Source organism: Pinus tabuliformis, chromosome X, assembly GCF_031772625.1.
Source record: "Pinus tabuliformis cultivar Carrire ecotype Pingquan chromosome X, CPIR1, whole genome shotgun sequence".
NCBI classification, from domain to species: Eukaryota; Viridiplantae; Streptophyta; class Pinopsida; order Pinales; family Pinaceae; genus Pinus; species Pinus tabuliformis.
In genome coordinates this window covers 1,030,172,544-1,030,191,046 of record NC_142308.1, presented here as the reverse complement: position 1 = coordinate 1,030,191,046, position 18,503 = coordinate 1,030,172,544, and the positions used below count along the sequence as shown (strand labels likewise).

General features: G+C 38.0%; 1 pseudogene; it reads right to left on the bottom strand.

Moving 5' to 3' along the window:
- The window catches only part of LOC149143274 (protein argonaute 1B-like), a 29,589-nt pseudogene extending 11,944 nt beyond the window's left edge, over positions 1 to 17,645 (bottom strand).
- Positions 17,646 to 18,503: the final 858 nt, after the last annotated feature.

The following is an 18,503-nucleotide window of genomic DNA, read 5'->3' as shown; positions in this document are numbered from 1 at the left end:
TTTGTTCTCTTACCGAAACCCCTGAAGTTCAATCTTTCATTCAAAAATTACAAAGGATTTTTCTATCACAAAAATAATCTGAGATATCTCAGGATAGTGTTATCTCTCAGTTCACTCCATCTTGGTTGTTAACTAGAGCACATAGCGAAAAGTTTAGAATACATTTGTTTGAATTTCCTCTTCCAAGCTAGAAGAAATCTAAGAAGACACCATCTGAATCTCACAACGAGGTTTTATCATCATCTTCATCCATCCCATCTATACTCTCTCAAGATCACTCATCCAACCCACCACTCCATATCGTGATTTACACAGGTTCTCTACCTAATCACCTTCAAACCCTACTGCAACACCTCCCCCTACCCACATACCAGCAATGTCACAAAATCCTCCAAGGACATTAACAAACCCAGGAGCAGTTAGGATGGCTGGTCCTTTACATCAATTACCAGCACATCCAGAAAAATGGTTGCCCAAATTCAATCTTGATAATGGCCTATTGGCTAAGGAACATATAAATAATTTTATGTTGCCCATTAACTTAAATCAAGTAGAGGAGGAAGACGCAGTTGTAAGACTATTCCCATATACTTTGCAGGGAGCAACATGATCATGGTACTTTTCATTATCATCAAGTTCTATTAATAGTTGGATGCTTTTCAAGAGAAATTTTTAACAAAGTTTGGAGATGATAGATCTACAACTACCTTAATTAATGATCTCTCCAATTTGAAAGTTGAGCCAAGAGAACCCATCAAGGACTTCAACTCTCGCTTCAATAAACTATTGAATAAAATACTAGCAGCATCTAAGCCTAGCGATGAGGTCCAAAATGAGTGGTACATCTCTTCCTTGCCGTCAAACACAGCTATCTTTGTTGATAGAGCTGCCAAACCAACCTTGGCAGAAAATATGAAAGAGGCAATAGCTGTAGAAAAACGCATCCTAGTTGTCAAAAAGAGAAATGCATTAGAAGAATAGAAATCTAAGAAAGTAACCTTCATAGATGACTCTAAGAAGAAACCACCATAAGATCCTTTTGATCTTGAAGGGTTACAGAAAGTCCTCAAAACCATGTCTAATGAAATGGTTGATATTAAGAAATAAGTAGCAGAGACTTCCTCTAAAAAACCTTTCAAGCCATTCAAAACGAATCCCCCTGCTGATCCTAAGCCTCCAAATGCCATATCAAATGCCAAGTTAGATGAGGATAAAGTTTCACCTAGCGAAGAACAAATGGATGAGGAGGAAGTACAAAAGTCACAAGGGATGTGGGATTTTACACTTCCCAATGAAGAAACTCAAGAAACCTTGTCTATCGCTACTCAAAGTAAAATCCTATCGAATTGTCACAAACAAATCCGAAACAAAAGGCTTCAATGTCACCCCCTAGGGTTAAAGCAATAGGTAAGAAATCTATACCAAAATTCACTAAGACAACACCTACTCAATTGGATCTTTCTCCTTCATCTAAAACTTTGATAGTTTCTGATGAAATGGAATATAATATTATCGATGATATGAAGAAAACTAGGGTAAAGATTACATTTCATGAGCTTCGCAAATTGAAACATCAACAGAAGTTACTTTTGAAAGAACTTAAAGCAGTACCTACTGCACCACTTCCTGCTGTGGTAATCTCGAAATCTGCCTATGAAATGGGAAGGCCCCCTAGTGCTTCTTTGAATAAAATAGATCCAACTGATATAGCTTTAATTAGTGGAAGATCAAAATCCCACACTCTGTCGTTTCTTCTTACTTTTTAATTCTTTAACAAAAACTTACACAACTGTCTGGTTGATTCCATAGCTTCATCTAACATCTTTCCCAGAACAGTTTGTGAGAAGTTGAATGTTCAGCCTCAGAAATTTGTTGTACGAATAGTTTAGTTAGATCGCTCTCAAGTCGAAGTCATCTGGGAACTTAATCAAGTAACCATCAAACTTTCATCAAACCCCAAATCTTTCCAAGTCATCGACATACTTGTAGCTGACATTCCTGAGTTCTATGGTTTAATCCTTAGTAGAGACTAGTCATAAAAACTTCATGGTTATTTTGCAACTGATTGGTCTCACTTGTGGTTTCCCTATAACAATAAACCAAATCAAATAAGGGTTGATCGTGAGAAACATCAAAAGTTCATAGTGACAGAATTAGAAGGATAAAAAGAACCAGTTGCGTATAGCAAAAATATCATCGGAAATTATTATATAGAATCATTTATAGGAAATTTCAATGCTTATACTTCACCTTTCTTATAAAACTCTGTTGTCTCTCAAATTGAAATTTTTTCCAAACAGACACTTCTAAATGTGTAAATTTTGTAGATAAATCTATAAATCTTTATTTTGGAAATTATTTTTTTATGGATCTAAATCCAATGATGGAGCAGGAGCAGGTTGCATCTTAGTTATCCCAAAGGGGGAGAAAACTATACTAGCATACAGACCTGAATTTGATTGCACCATCAATACTCTTGAATATGAGGCACTAATTCAAGGTCTGTATATGGAAATTGGCCTTAACGTAAAATACCTCCAAGTGTTCGGGGATTCGGAAATTGTCATAAAATAGGTAAGAAGCACTATACATTGTTTATGAGGACACTTGAAACATTATCAGTCGTTAGTTCAAGATCTAACTCTCCACTTTACAGCGTTTAATATTTCCCCTATCCCAAGACTCCAGAATACTAGTGTTGGTCTTCTAGCTAATGTTGCTTCCAAGCTTATCCCTCCAGAAGATTATAGCCCAAATTGATTCTCCATCAAATTTATTTTTAGGCCTTCCATCCTTGATAATATCACCAACTGAGGAGTCTTTAATAACGATCTGGATATCATAAGCTTCCTGACCTCAGAAGGTTTATACGACGACCATATAGTTGATGAAGAACAACATGATAACCAACTTAAACAAGAAACTTCATTAATGCTATACCAAAGTCCGTAGTTAAGTTGGAAGATTTATATCACCTTAAAGAGAGATTTATACGATCTACTAATTCAAAACTTCAGAGTTCAACTCTGAGATTTGAATTGATCAATCTTGGGACTAATTTAAAACCTCAAAACATTAACTTAGGTCTAGGTCTTACGTTAGACAAAAAAGAATCTTTTATAATTTTGTTGAAAAGATATAAGAATATCTTTGCATGGAACTATGAAGATCTCAAAACATATGACACCTCTATTATCCAACACACTATTCCTATGATATTTGATGAAAGACGTATTCAACAGAAATTGAGGAAAATCCATCCTAATTTAGAAATTCAAATTAAATTTGAGTTGAATAAACTGCTGAAAGCCAAAATTATTTTTACTGTCAGACACTCCCGATGGGTTTCCAATCTTTTCCCAGTCAAGAAAGAGAACAACGATATTCGGATATGTATATATTTCCGCAACCTCAATAAATCTTGCCAGAAGGAAAATTTCCCATTACCTCCTATGGAATAGATTTTGCAATTAGTAGCGGGCTTTGAACTAATGTCTTGCCTAGACGGACTCTCAGGTTATAACCAAATCTTAGTACATCCAGATGACCAGCTGAAAACTACATTCAAGACAAAGTGGGGAACTTATGCTTATCAGAAGATGTCATTTGGACTGATCAACGCTGGTGCTACTTTCCAGAGAGTCATGGATATATCTTTCAAAGGTTTGGTAAATAAGTCAGTAGTGATCTACTTAGATGATATAACATTATACTCCAAAAAAGGCAGTAATCATCTAAGAGACTTGAAACAAATCTTTGAACTTTGCCGAAGGTATGGAATTTCTCTGAACCCTAAAAATCCTTTTTTCACGTTAAGTGAAGGAAATCTCCTTGGATTCATTGTTTCCAAAGTAGGAATTCATATCGACCTTGACAGAATTAGAGAAATTTCCGAAATACCTTTACCACATAATAAGAAATTAATGCAATCTTTCCTAGGTCAAATAAATTTTGTTAAATATTTGTCCCTGACTTCTCAAGAATTGTTTTACCTCTTCAATCCATGATAAAGAAAAATTCTTTGCTTAAATGGGGACATTCAAAACATGAAGCTTTTGGCTTCATAAAACAAGCAATTATTAACGCCCCATCTCTAGCAACCCCGAATTTTTTCAATCATTTCATTTTATATACTTTCGCTTCTTAGAAATAATATGTGGCCATATTGACACAAGCAAATCAAGATAACGTTGAAGCTCCAATCTCTTTCTTTAGCTCCAATTTGCAAGGAGTTGAATTAAATTACTCAGATGTTGAAAAATAGGTTTTTACTGTTTTCAAATCTATAAAAAACTTTAGACCTTTTCTCCTCAAAACCCACACTAAAGTCATAGTACCCTTCTTAGCGGTAATAAATATTTTAATAAAAAGGGACGTAGCAGAAAAGAGAGCAAACTGGGTCACTGCCTTGCAAGAATATGACATAGAAATTAAACCAGTTAAAATTGTAAAAGGTCAAGGTTTTTGCAGGATGTTGGCGGGCACTTCAAATCTATCAGAGTTGCAGCATTCAGGTGACAATGTACAAATATATGAGGTAAGCCTCAACGACATGGAATCAAGGTATGATGATATCATATTTTACTTAAAAAATGGATATGCACCAGTCCAATTGAACTACACAAAGAAAAGAGCCTTGAGATTAAAAGCAAGGCAATATCAGATTGTCAACAATGTACTTTTCAGAAGAAATTATGATTCTGTTTTACTTAGATGTCTTGAAAAATCTGAGGCAGAGAAGGTGTTGCAGGAACTTCATGATGGACCAGTTGGTGGTCACTTTGGAGGTGACACTACGGCACATAAAATCCTGCATGCTACCTATTACTGGACAACTCTATTCAAAGATGCACACAGTTATGTAAGAAGATGTAAGGTTTGTCAAATAGCTGTTGGAAGACAGAGAAAACCCGCGCTACCATTACAACCCATCAACATCAACCAACCATTTGAACAATGGGGATTGGATGTAATAGGTGATATCATTCCTCATTCTTCTAAACAACATAGATACATTCTTACAGTCACTGATTATTTCACCAAATGAGTAGAGGCAATCCCACTAAAGGTAGCCAATTCAGAAAATATTGTTGAATTTATAGATCAATTTATCATCACCAGATTTGGCTTACTGTCTGCTTTAATGTTTGATAATGCATCTTATTTTTCAGGCAATGTTATGACATAATTTTCTCTTAAAAGAGGTTTTAAGCTTAAGTATTCGGCAAATTATTATTCGCAAGGAAATGGACTAGCTGAATCCACAAACAAAAATCTCATCAGGATCATTAAACGTACTGTTGAAAAAGGCCAAAACAAATGGCATAAGTCTTTAGTGTTTGCTCTATGGGCAGATCGAATAACTCACAAAGCCTCCATCATCACTTCTCCTTTTAATTTTGTCTATGGGAAAGAATCAGTCTTACCAACAAGCATAGTCATTCCCTCCTTAGCCTTAGTTCAATTCATTGGAGAAAACCCTTCCTCATCTATGCAAGTTAGACAATTACAAATTCTTAAGCTTGAAGAGGAAAGGGAAAAATCTAGGACCACGCATGCACATCATCAGCTGTTAGTCAAAGCCTCCTTTGATTCAAATTTTGTAGCTTCAAAATCTTTCCAACTCGGAGACCTAGTATTAAAATTGGATAAAGCCCATGAAGAGAAAGTAAGCATACCAAGTTCCAACAAATATGGTTGGGCCCATTTCAGATTGTGGAATAGTTAGGCCCATCAACTTTTCTGCTACAGGATTTATTAGGTAAGAGAGAATCTCTACCTATTAATGGATAGGTCCTAAAGAAATACTTTCCATAGAAGATGATCTCTTTTGTTCAGTGTATATTACTGCCCATAGTTAAAATTTTCTTTTATAAATAATAATACCAATTCAAAAGCATTCACTTTTGGTTTTACAAAGAATAGTCTCTTTTCAATTTTGACTTTTCGCTTGTATAAGTAAAGATTTTTAATGGAAGTAATCTTCACATATGAAATGTATAGTTAAGTTTGATTGCTATTAAATTAATTGTCTTCCTCCTTAATAATCTGATTTTGATGAAGCTTAACTTTAAAAGAGAAACTACTCCTTTATGTCAATCTAGAAAAGAATCTATACAAAGAAAAGTCTCTCGCCAGAAAGGCATCTCTATAAACTCTACAACTATCGTCCAGAAGCTCTTAGGGGGCCAAATATCCTCCCCACTTAGTCGGTTTTCATTTTTAGAGTGTAATTCTAAAATATACCTAAACTTAAAGGATAAGAGGTCTCATCAAGAGCCAACTTACCATGATCATAAGATTATAACTAAACTTACATTACCAAAACTACATATCAAAATAGGGTAATGGCTTATGATTATATAATCAAAAGACAAGGGGTTTCATCATGAGCTAGCTTGTTCAGTTAAGTTACGAATCAAGTGAATGGCATTGTCAATGTTGGTCACCAAACCAATACATTATCCTTTAGGAAATACAGATGAAAAGCTGAAGAAACAAATGAATTACTTCAAAAAATGAAGAAAGCAATAAGTATACTTACGAGCTTATCTTTAAAATTTCATTTTGATTTAAGTTGAATATTGGGTCATTGCTAGTTAAAAGGTAACCATGTCTAGGTTATGAACGCCTTCTGGCAGCAGAGGCTCTACCTATGACAACAAAGTAAACCAAAAGCCAATCTGGGGAGAGACTCATCACTTTTATTTTTAAAAAAACAAGACTGATGTAGACAATGTTATTTTTTATAAGAAAAGAATAGTCAAAAGAATGGTAGTTAGGCAGATAATTGTTTTATTACTAAAGCAGTATTTCTTACCTTATATTCCATATAATTTGCTTTATTTTCAATACTATCTTTATTTTGGAAGTTTTAGAAATTTCAAAAAACTCTCAGAGATAACTAGTTTTCCCATGTGAATTGCCAATTGTTGTGGTATTCAACAACCTCCCATTTGTTAATGATAGTAGTTAATGTTACATTAACTAAATGGGTAACCTTTAAAATGTTTCATCCAAAAAACAAAACTTAGAATTTGGTCATTTCTTTTATTTTTTGAATAAAGCAAAGATAACAATCAAAACCTTTTTGGGAACTATGAAAAACTTACCTGTTCATATATAGCATGTCTAAAACCCACTAAGGAACCTAAAACCTCCAAAATCAATCAAAGTGATTAAATAAGGGCTCCATGGTCTAAATTATCATAGAATCTGATGAAAACAAAAGTCCTTAAGCTTTTTAGGCTTAAGTATCGCATCACATATCATAACTTACAAAGAACTCTCTCTTAAAAACGATATAGCAAGATTTGTGAGTTGCGAAACTGCGATGGTGCTTTGGCTTTTATCGCATCGCATTTCGGGCATTCAAGCAAATGCTTTGCACTTACCATCACCCGATATTGTGAAATGCGATTTGCACCTGTACCCATACCTTAGCATATTAAAAGTAAATATTTTGAGTTTGTCAAGTCTATTGCATAGGATAAACTTAGCAATTAACTATACGTAAAACAGCTAATGGATGACTCGCATCTCACATCTCGCAGATACACAGCATGAGGTAAGAATGCTAAAAGGCACATCTTACGATATTGCGATCTACGATATTGCTTCACAAATTGCACAATCGCTATCATTGCAGTACAATGGCTCGCCACCCTAGAAGCTTTCATCCCATTTTACGACGCAAACATTTATGAGCAATAAAGCTAAGGGATAACGAATCATTAGTGGGCATTAGTGGGAAATAACTACATTTATGTGTGAAAATCCATTCAGCTTGATACGATATCTTGTTACGTGCATTCAAATAATGCTTCTTTTACCACCTTTACAAGCTATCTGCATTATTTCATTTTTATGTTCATCTTTGAGTGTCCAATAGCTGTTGTTCTTCATTTCAGGAAAAACCCGCAGAGAAGAGCGTTGAGAACAATGGGGAAGAAAGGCAAGGTTGTAGCCTCTAAGAAGACAGATATGACTCCCCTATTCACAGATACCACATGCAGCAGAGAGGGAGGAACCTCTACATGGGAGACTATGTACAACATACTGGAGGAGGAACAACCAAGGATTATGGAAACAAATGTTACAGTTGACGAACGAGATTCCTCAGACGCTTACATGCTAGAGAATGATTGCTTGTTTTCCACCGCATAGCCACTCAGCCGAAGATAGTCCCTTATACTGACATGGTAAAATGGGTTATCGATGAATCTGACATCTCAGACACAAAATTCAAGATGAGAAGCTAAGGGGTCATCGGATCTTTTACCCCGGAAAACCTACGGCTTATGTACCACCTACCAGAGCCACAGGTCATCTACAAAAGGTAATTCGTAGAGAAGTTTTCTAAAGAGAACAACGACCCAGTGGATTGCACCTGCGCCTGGTCGAATAATGAAGATAAAATCAAGAAAGACAAAAATGGTATGTACACTACTATGGTTATTTTTCCCCCTTATAGTTTTGCTACGACTATGTTATGTAGATTGTTTGGAAGATCAAATAGTACTAAGTTCTCCCCATAGTGGTTGTCGTTAATAGATGTAGTTCGCGACTATAATGAATTGGGCCCAAATCTTGTCATACAATTTAGAAAAAATAATTATCAAGTATAGAAGGAGAAGAAGTATTGCTTCGATTGTTTACCCTCCATTTTTTATGAGTGCCTATGTTATGGATGCTATTTGTTTTAGTTCAAAGTTCCCCATCATGGGATGGAAATGGATTGTTCGAAATCCACTTCCCATTCACATGTACCATAAGGTCATGTGGGAATCCAATTTTCAACCACATTTTTTCAAGATTTGCCATGGAGTTATGCTTCCTATTCACAAGCAGCTTTATAATCGAGATGCCCCCAGGTTTTCCCAAGAAGTTGAAGTTGACATCCTCCCAGTGTCCAGATGGTTTAGGGAGGAGACATTTAAATATATCATAGTTTTTGGTAGCATCACCTCCCCCCACATCCTCCCATACTATGTTCCAGATAAATTGATGGCTAGGGAGATAGCCTATTAGACAACTAGTGAGGGAGGAATGAGCCATACACTAAAAGAGTCAAAGAAGGCTGGTTGGTCTACATTCCCTATATAGTGCGAAGCATTTGCACTACATGACCTGGGAAACACGTTCAAAGAAGTAGAGAACATGCTATCTCTGCAATTACCCAAATTCCATGGACGAAAGTATGACCCGTTCAGCACTGTCAAGAATTTCACCGCTTTGGTGAAAATAAAAGTATTCACTAATGAGGAGGATGTTTTTGATGATATATTTTTGCAGAAAAACACCTTTACAGAGGTGAAGCATATGGCACAACTACTTTTTTACCATGAATATCTGGAAAAATTTTACAGTTACAGAGAAAGAAGGCTGGCAATGGTCCCATTGGACCAATTATTAATTGAACCAATAAGGGAGCCTACTCCTAGTGTGACTATAGAAGGTGACTCCAAAGAAAATTCCAAATCCGATTCTGGGGCAGAGTCTCAAGAAAAATCTATCAGGGAATTGCGACAGTCATCACAAAATGCCAAAAGCAGAAGCATCGATGATACGTCCCAATCTACATAAAATATAGTTGAAGAAGCTTCAGCTAGAAAGCAAGTTGAAATCCCTACTACCTCTGCACAACCAATAAAACCCATGGTAATTGACTTAGAGGAAGAGTGGGATAATTTTAATAAAAGTCTCAATATAGAGGAACAGGTGCCAGAGTTGCAAACTCCACAATAGAAAACAACTCTGGAAATTACAGTGGAAGAAACTGCAAATGAACAAGAAGTAGAGAATATCCCTGTTACTCCCACGTCCAAAATAATTCTGAGGATTGAAGAAATACCCCATCAAGATGTATTCTATAGCCCATAGCATAAATTCATGGTGAAAAGGAAAAGAAAGAAAAGAAAATTGGACTCTATAGCTATTACTACCCCTAAAAATGAATTAATGGATGTTCTATGGAAGGACTTGCATGTCGATCCATTTGCCAACCTAACTAGACTCTCACAGTTTGCAGGTTCTTATGCTACAGCGACCATAGACAAAGAAACAAAACTCCAAATGTTTCTTAGAGAAAATGAAAATAAAATAACGTCGCTTGAGCAACAATTACAGCGAGTCAAATACGACCAGCAGGCAAAGATACAGTTGGCCAAGCTTCAACAAGAATTTGAACAGATGAAAATAGAACATTGAATCAGCTTAGCCGAGAAGGAAGCACAAGTGCAGGCAATAACTGATCTACATAAAGACGATCCAAAAATTGATCAGTTTATTACCGAAGCACTTGGACTTAATTCCCAGTTGACACATCAGAAAGAATTACTTTGTCAGAAGATTTCCCACTGGAAATTGTATTGTGAAACAAGTGATAAACTAACAAGTCAAGTCGTAGAAATGTGACTTGAATATGCTGAGATCTTTAAAAATGTCTCTGATTTCATCGCTTGGCAAAATAGAGAGGAGGGGAGAAAGGCCAACCTGCCCAAGCTAGAAGAATGACATAAGGAAATTATTTTTGCAAGTTGGGATTCTCGGCTTAAAGAAGCAGAAAAGGAAATAGCAGATGCGGTGGTAGCAACAAACATTATCATAGAAAATATCAATGAGAATTTGCATGGTGCCAATCTAGTGGCAGAGTCCATTCCAAGGTTCCTTCCAGATGCAAAATAGCTTGAACAACAATGGAAACAGGCAGCGAAAGAAAAAGCGAAAGTGATAAGGCAAATGACCAGGCTAGACTGGGAGGCATATTGGCAACATTTGGTCAAGCCTCACAGCCAATGGATGACCCTGCGATGCCTAACCACTTCTTCCAAGAAAATGGTGCCAGCACTGATCAATGTCATATTCGATGGAAAATTGAAAGATGAAGTTGACCAACCTACAAAACTGAAGCCCGTGGTGGATATTTGAGATCTCAAGGATCGAATGCAACATAGTTACTCACCCTATTTGCTTTAATTTTGGTTTTATTTTTGCATAAATTGAGGTAGGTCGTTTAAACCTCCTCAACTATTTTTGTAATAATCTATTTTTAGTTTTATAGTTTTAGTATTTAAACCCCTCTTATGCATTTAGAGAGGGGTCCAGAATTTTATCAGAAACTCTCTTCAAAACATGCACTTCTGTCCCTTTGAGGAAGTTCTGGTGAAATATATGGAACATGATTTATTTTTATCTGATTTAGCTTCTTCTACTGAAATTGCACTTTTGTACACTTAGATGATGTTGAATGGATTGAAGATAGATCAATATTGTTGAAACACATGAGTAGGACGTATTATAAATGGTACTTTTATCTTGTAATACTTTTTACTTGTGTATTAAGCAATCACTTCTTTTTCGAATTATTTATGTATTAAAATCTGAATTTTGATTATCTTTATTGCACTTTTGTATGATGATGATCTTTATCTTATTCTGAATATATGAATAACTATTTATGCGATATATTTCTCACAGTCGTTTTGGCTAACTTTTTATATGAAACAATTATTGTCAAAATGGATTCACTTCTAATCGTAATTGAATGATCTTTATTACCAATTGCTTTTAGAATTTATATTAGATGGCACACATCAAGCTTATCCCGAGTATATTATGATTAGATAGTTTTTCAAAAATTAGAAGTTAAACTCATTTGTGATTGATTAGTTTATACTATATTACCGTTAGCTTAAACGTTACTCTAAAAACATCACACATCACCCCATTTAGCACAAGCATTAAACAAATTGGGAAACTGGTCCCATTATCCCCAGTTGGAGCCACTACTCCAAGTGGAAAAGGAGCTGCCAACCAAGGTCTGGACCGGGTGATTTTCCCCCATGTTGAGGCAACGATTTTTGAGGCTTCAACAAAAGGGTTAAGTGGAACTGGTTAATGAGAAAGAAGAGGCATGCAATGCCAAGATGATAATTTGAAATACTTTTATCTAGGAGTGGATGGAGGTACCCATCAAAACTCTTATCTCACGTCTCTCAAAGGATCTGTAATTGTGAATCAAGACCAAGAGAAAAGTTTCCTATGGAAGAAAGGAGAATATTAATTAATGTGAAATGATGTTGGCTTAAGGGGGCCTGACCGAGGTTCAAATTTTTTCGTGCCAACCAACAAAACCCTAACTTCTGGCCTTTTGACAAAAAACTGCATAGCGCAGGCTACAGTCTCACCCGAAGCAGTATTGGGGGATGCTAGAACCAAGTTTCTGCATCGAAAGGTGATGCGATAACCGATATTAAGCCCTCGTAACTCATATTTTCCTTCGGGAAGATCTATATCCTTCTATGGTCTGCTATTGTAACTCTAAGAAAATGGATTTGAGACCTTCGTGAAGGTCTGTGATCAGAATTTATAGACTTGAAGGAAGCAGTATATCCACTTTCATGCACTAATTAGTAACCCTAGATTTGCCTTCGCGTAGGTCTACCCACCTCAACAGAAATCATAACCAAATCAACATTTATCTTCGTGAAAACAGATAGTTACTTAGTTCATGCACAAATATTAAAGATTCAATAGGTTCACGTAGCAATTACACATTATTCCTCAGAAAACATATCATTGAACGATAAAGCATAACATGAACAGAAGTAAGAACAATACTGAAAGGCAAGATATTTCTCCCAAAATTAGTCTTTATTAAGTTCAACACCCAGAATATAGACTCTTCTACCCTACGCACTCAGCTGCAGGGGTCCGCGCACTCTACTACAGACATACCAAGGCCTCCTACACACTCAGCTGCAGGAGCCTTCCCCTTTCGCCTAAATATAGGAAACAGAGCTTTAATTCCTTGGCACTTGCCCAAAACAATCTCTATCTTTTCTTCATTCTTAGTTACCTCTCTTAGACCTGCTATGACTCAAATATATATAGCATTTCCAATATAATACCATGTCCCGTGACCTATGGGTGAGTCTCAAAACTAACCTATAACTTACCCAAACAAGGGGCTAAAGCCCCTTTGACTCCTACTTAACTACACGCTCCACATCCACATTTCATGAAGACTTTACATTCTTTACAAAACTTTTACAAAAATTGGCTAAAATAACTCCAAAACTGACCCTAGAGACCTATCCCAACAGGCCCCAAACACAAATATGGTTGCTCACCCTCGAGTTACTCAGCTGGAGCCTTGATCTTGTTGTGGAAGCCACCTAACTTGACCTGTAATGTTGTGATATCAGTAGCACTCCACACTCCAGCCTGATGTACTTCCTCTACCAACTTCTTTGTCATCAGGCCTTCCACTTCTAAGAGCATTTTTATTTCTGTCTATTGCAGTATCCTTAACGTTTCCTGAAGCGATAAAGTAAGCTGACAGGCTTCCTCTATCCATGGTTGTAATATGGCCTAGAGAAGGGCCTTTTTCCTTTGCAGTTCTTCCATTTGTGATTGCAACTACTTTCCTTCCTGCAATCGCGCGAGGTGTTGGGCTAGTACCAAAGTGCGCGTAGTCACTCAGACTTTATCATACTTGTGTTGTGTCTCCCTGATATCTGTGTTAAGCCTCTACAAGTTTGGGTCCTCCTTCAATTTCATCCATAACTCCATGTCCTTATCAAACATCATCGCGCACTCTATGACTGCGGTATACAATGTGCCCTTGTTTTCCAGGATCATTGCTTTGTATTGCTCCCAAACCTCTAGCAGAGATGTTTTCTATAACTTTAACTGAAGCTCTAAGGTTTTCATCTAAAAATCGAATGTAACTCTACCTATCTCATCCTTCGACGGGCGGACCACAACAGCCATTTTTCTGACTTTTCCTGTAGTTGCGACATCCTCCAGGATGTTCAACTTTGGAACTATCTTGCATGCCTGCTCTATTACTGTCTCTAGGCTCTGAATTCCACTTGCATCTCCTTTTATTTTAGTGCCTGATATTTTTCCGCGAACATCTGCTCATTATTTACCTTAAATTCACTTATGACTACAAGGGCACACTGCTATCTAATCCTTAGCTCGTCTGAAACCCCTTGATGCAACGCATGGAGGGTATGAAGCGGCAGGGAAGCCAAGTTCACTCCCACGTCCTTCATTATAGTTAAGACAACATGGTCTTCCTCTGACTCCATGAGAATAGATCCTTCTGGTAAAGGGATGACTCTAAGGTCTAGAGTTCGTTCCAACTCTGCTACCGTCCCACTATCTTGCACCAAGCTTGCTTGCACCCCACTCGCTTGGCCAACTCTAGCTTGAATCCTACTAGTCTAGATCTACAACTCACGTAGATCCTTCTGGATGCTCCCCAACATCTGCATATATTGTTGTTTAATCTACCTTGTGGTGTCTCTGACCTTGTCGCCGATCTCGTCAAGATCCACTTCGGTGAGGACCATCGAGTCGATGAGCATCTTCTTCTCTAATTTATGTTTCTTTCATGGCCCAACAATTGTCTCCTTTCCATGCTTCCTCAATGCGAATGGATTTCTATGCTCCTCTCCATCGCCTCCTTCCTACTCTGAGTGTTCCTGCTCATTTGTATGTTTCGAAGCCGATTCTTCGACTTCTTCGATTTTAGTGCGCTCTTCCTCAGCATGCTCCTTTGCAGTGCACTCTTTTTTCATAGCTTCCCTAGCAACAACTTCTTTCTTCTTTTGCTTAGCTAGAGCTCGCATTGCCTTCTGTGCCTCCTCTTTATGCTTCTGCGCAGTGGTCAATTGCGTAGCAGAGCTCTTAGAACCCTTACTGGTACCTGCACCAAGGTCTATGGGTTCGTGCCACTCCGTTGGCCAACTCCCCACAATCTCCTACACATCCATCTTTGAGACTAAGTATGGAAGCTTGTGCCATATATTCTTAGGGTCCTTCCACACCCTGATTGATACGTTGTGGAAATCGATCTTGAACTTTGCGAAGGCCCCTAATTGCTTGTACAAGGTTGGGGACAACCTTGGCCGCTAACTGATTAGTTTCCTAAGATCCATCTCCATCTATAAAATATTTGACTCCTTGATCCTCTCTAGGTCCTTTTTCGACCACAGTGAAGCAAACTTCGCTGCCTCTGGTAAATCTTTTGGCTGCAGGGGAAACTGACTGTCCTCCGGCAATCTCCATGCTACTAAAACAATTAACAACAGGAGCCATGCATAATGGAATGGTTTGTTGTCCTCCTGTGCTTCATGATAGTTTGTGAGGAACTCCTTGCACAAGTACCTCGCCTAGTTATATTGTACTCCCTTTGTGCACTAGGCAACCAATGATACTACAGGCACCAAAACTTTATCCATGTGGCATTTTCTAATAATCTTGTTTGCAAGAATTTGGGTGGTTAACTACACCACCTAGTCCTGAATGGAGAGGATAGAATATCCACGTGACTTCTTAACTATACCAAATTATGACTTCATTTTATCTGATAACTCCTTTTCCCCACTTTTCCCTCCAAACTCCTTGGCAGGGTCCGCCCCTTTGTAGGGCAGCTTTATGATCCGATGAATGAGCATATCTATGATAAGGATGGGTTCCCCAAGACATAGGAACCCATCATGCATCAACGCGAGAAGCTAGCGCACACACACCGTGTTGATGATTGATCTGTGAAAATGTGGTACACAGAGCTTTTGCAGCAACCCAACCTGCTTTACACCTCTAACCCACTTCATGGGTTCCAGCCGTGTAACTTGAGTTTCTTCATAGTATATTTTCTTCATATATTTACTAGTGGCTAAATGAGGAAACTTATCACGATCCATGAGAACCAATATTCCATCTATAGCACTAGAATGTGCGCTAATACCGCGCCTTCGAATTCGACCTGTTCTGGCAATAGGGGTGTCAAAACCATAAATTTCTTGGAATTTGGATCTTTGGTTACTTTGGGTTTTCCTTTCTACGAAGGGATACACTCTTAGATCCATGTGATAGGCTCACCCTCCTCAGCATACAATTCCTCCACACCTTGGAATTCTTCTTCATCCAGGTCCACCACTTTCTCTGGATGTTTATCATTTTTCTCCTTCTACTGCACCTCTGGGTTCTTCATCGGTGAATGTCTCACCAAAATCGATTTCTTCTGCTTCTATTTTGCAGCTGATTGATTCGGCCTAGGAGATCTCGGCGTCGTAAGAACATTGGGCATAGATTCCATACTTTTTATCTCATGGGCTGCCACGTCAGAGATGACAGCTTCAAAACTCACAGTTCCTACAGGATTTGTGGTAGTCATTTACATGAGAATAGTCCTCTGGTTAATTTTAGGAAATGTTGTGAATATTGGACTAGAAATCAAGTCCTCCCAAACCTTATGATTCATACAACAAAACCAAGAGGGCTCAGACACAATTCTCAGAATGCAAAGTGTTCTTCGGCAGACCAATATGCTCAATTTATAGGAGTTTTTGAATTCAAATGCCACCATTCCCCCCAATTTCTGATCATAAATGCATCTTTGGCAGTAGATCTAAAAATATTTTCACCATAAATGGTGCCTACCCGCTCCTTTTAACGAAGTTTTTTCCATCAAATAATGAATAGTAAATCCAACAGCTACTTTTGGACCCATCTGTGAGGTACCATCCTCCATGGTGCAGCTTATCCAGCGCATCTTCGCCTGTCGCACTCCTATCTTCTGTCGCGCAGCCTCCATACTTTGTTTTTCACCTCGTCAGGTAGCATAGTTTATAGTCCCATAATCCCTTACAGCTGCCTGGATTACTAAGATTGTCCTTCTACCATTGGTCATTGCACAGGGGTAGGATCCCCTATGTACAGCTTCAGCCTACTTCCATTCACTTTCCCCAAGAATGGTTCCCCATTCAGCTTCGCGAGCTAAACTGCGGCACCACCCATGATATCCTTAACAACATATGGCCCCAACCAGTGCATTTGAAATTTCCTTGGAAATTTTGTGAACTTGTTGTCATATAGAAGCACTAAATCATCTATCTTAAAAGTTTGCAGCTTAATATGCTTATCATGCCATGCTTTTTCACGTTCCTTTTGCACTTGTTGGTGAAATCCTACGATAATGTGATCCTCTTCTAATTCCATGATCTGCACGAGTCGTTACTCCAAGGTCTCGCGATCTGCCATCTCTGTCAAAGATGAAATACGTAAAATTGGGACAATATACTCCATGGGAATTACTGCTGCAATCCCATAAACTAGGCTAAATGGTGTTTGGCCTGTCAACTTCTTGCAAGTCATCCTATAAGCCCATAACACTGCTGGCACGCGCATATCCTAGTCATTCCTCTACGCTTTGTAGAACTTTGTCAATCAATTCTCCAAAATTTTGTTAAATACTTCCACTATTCCATTCACCTGTGGGTGATAGGGCATGCTCTTTTGATGATACACCTAGAATTCCTCAAGCATCGTACTAATCGTTTCATTCAAGAAATGTGAACCCCTATCACTCATCAATATCTTAGGGCATCCAAATTATTTTAAGTCATATTCAAACAAAACATTTGTGGTAGTGGCAGATGTATAATCCTTCATTGGCTATGCTTTTTCCCATCTGGTTAAATACTCAGCTGCAGTAATGATATATCGCTCGTCTTCTTACTTGGTAGTTGTATTGGACCTATGAATTCAATCGTCCATTTATCAAATACCTGCAATGAAACCTGAGGATTTAAAGGCAATTCATCTCTTTGCAAAGGCTTCCCCGTCATTTGGCAAGCATCGCACGCCTTGCAGTATGCCTTAGAATCCTTGTGTAATGTCGGCCACCATAACCCAGCATGAAAAATATTTTGTGCGGTCGCTTTTCCTGCATAGTGACCTCCTGCCACTCCTCCATGTGCTTCAACTAGGATACTAGCACATTCAAATTCTGGAACATACCTTTGTAGTATCTCATTCATTCCCATATTATACAAATGATCCACAATCACTAAAAAATCTGCAGCGTGGACTACTAACTCCTTCTTTTGCTGCGTAGAATATCCTTCTGGAGTTGTTCCCATTGTTAAAAACTAAATGATATTGGCAAAATGATCGTCTGTAATGTGCATCGGAAAGAGCTATGCATCCGGCAATCCTTCCTCCAAACTCTTTGGTTCTTCGCCCGTTTCAAACCTTGACAGATGTTCTGGTCCTGCATTCAACCTTCCAAACTTCACAATCACTTCAAAGTCGTATTCCTAAAACAACAGTAACCATTGGCATATCTTTCCCCCCAACGCAAGTTTATTGACCAGGTACTTCAGCGCAGAGTGATTTGTATACATTTTAAAGTGTCCACCCAAAAAATAATGCATAAATTTTTGCAACACATAGACCATCACCATCCCTTTGCGCTCTATAGTGGAGTAATTCTTCTCATCTCAGCTTTGGATAACTTTTTGCTCACAAAGTCTATCGGATGATCAAGCTCTCCTTCTCCTTCCTGTGTTAATAGTGAACCTAACACAATGCAAGAGGAATCTACATGCACATGGAATTCCTTCTTCTAGTCTGGAAACAACAAAATAGGCATAGTTACCATCTTTTCCTTCAAGACATCCAAGCTGCACTGACAGTCTTCATCT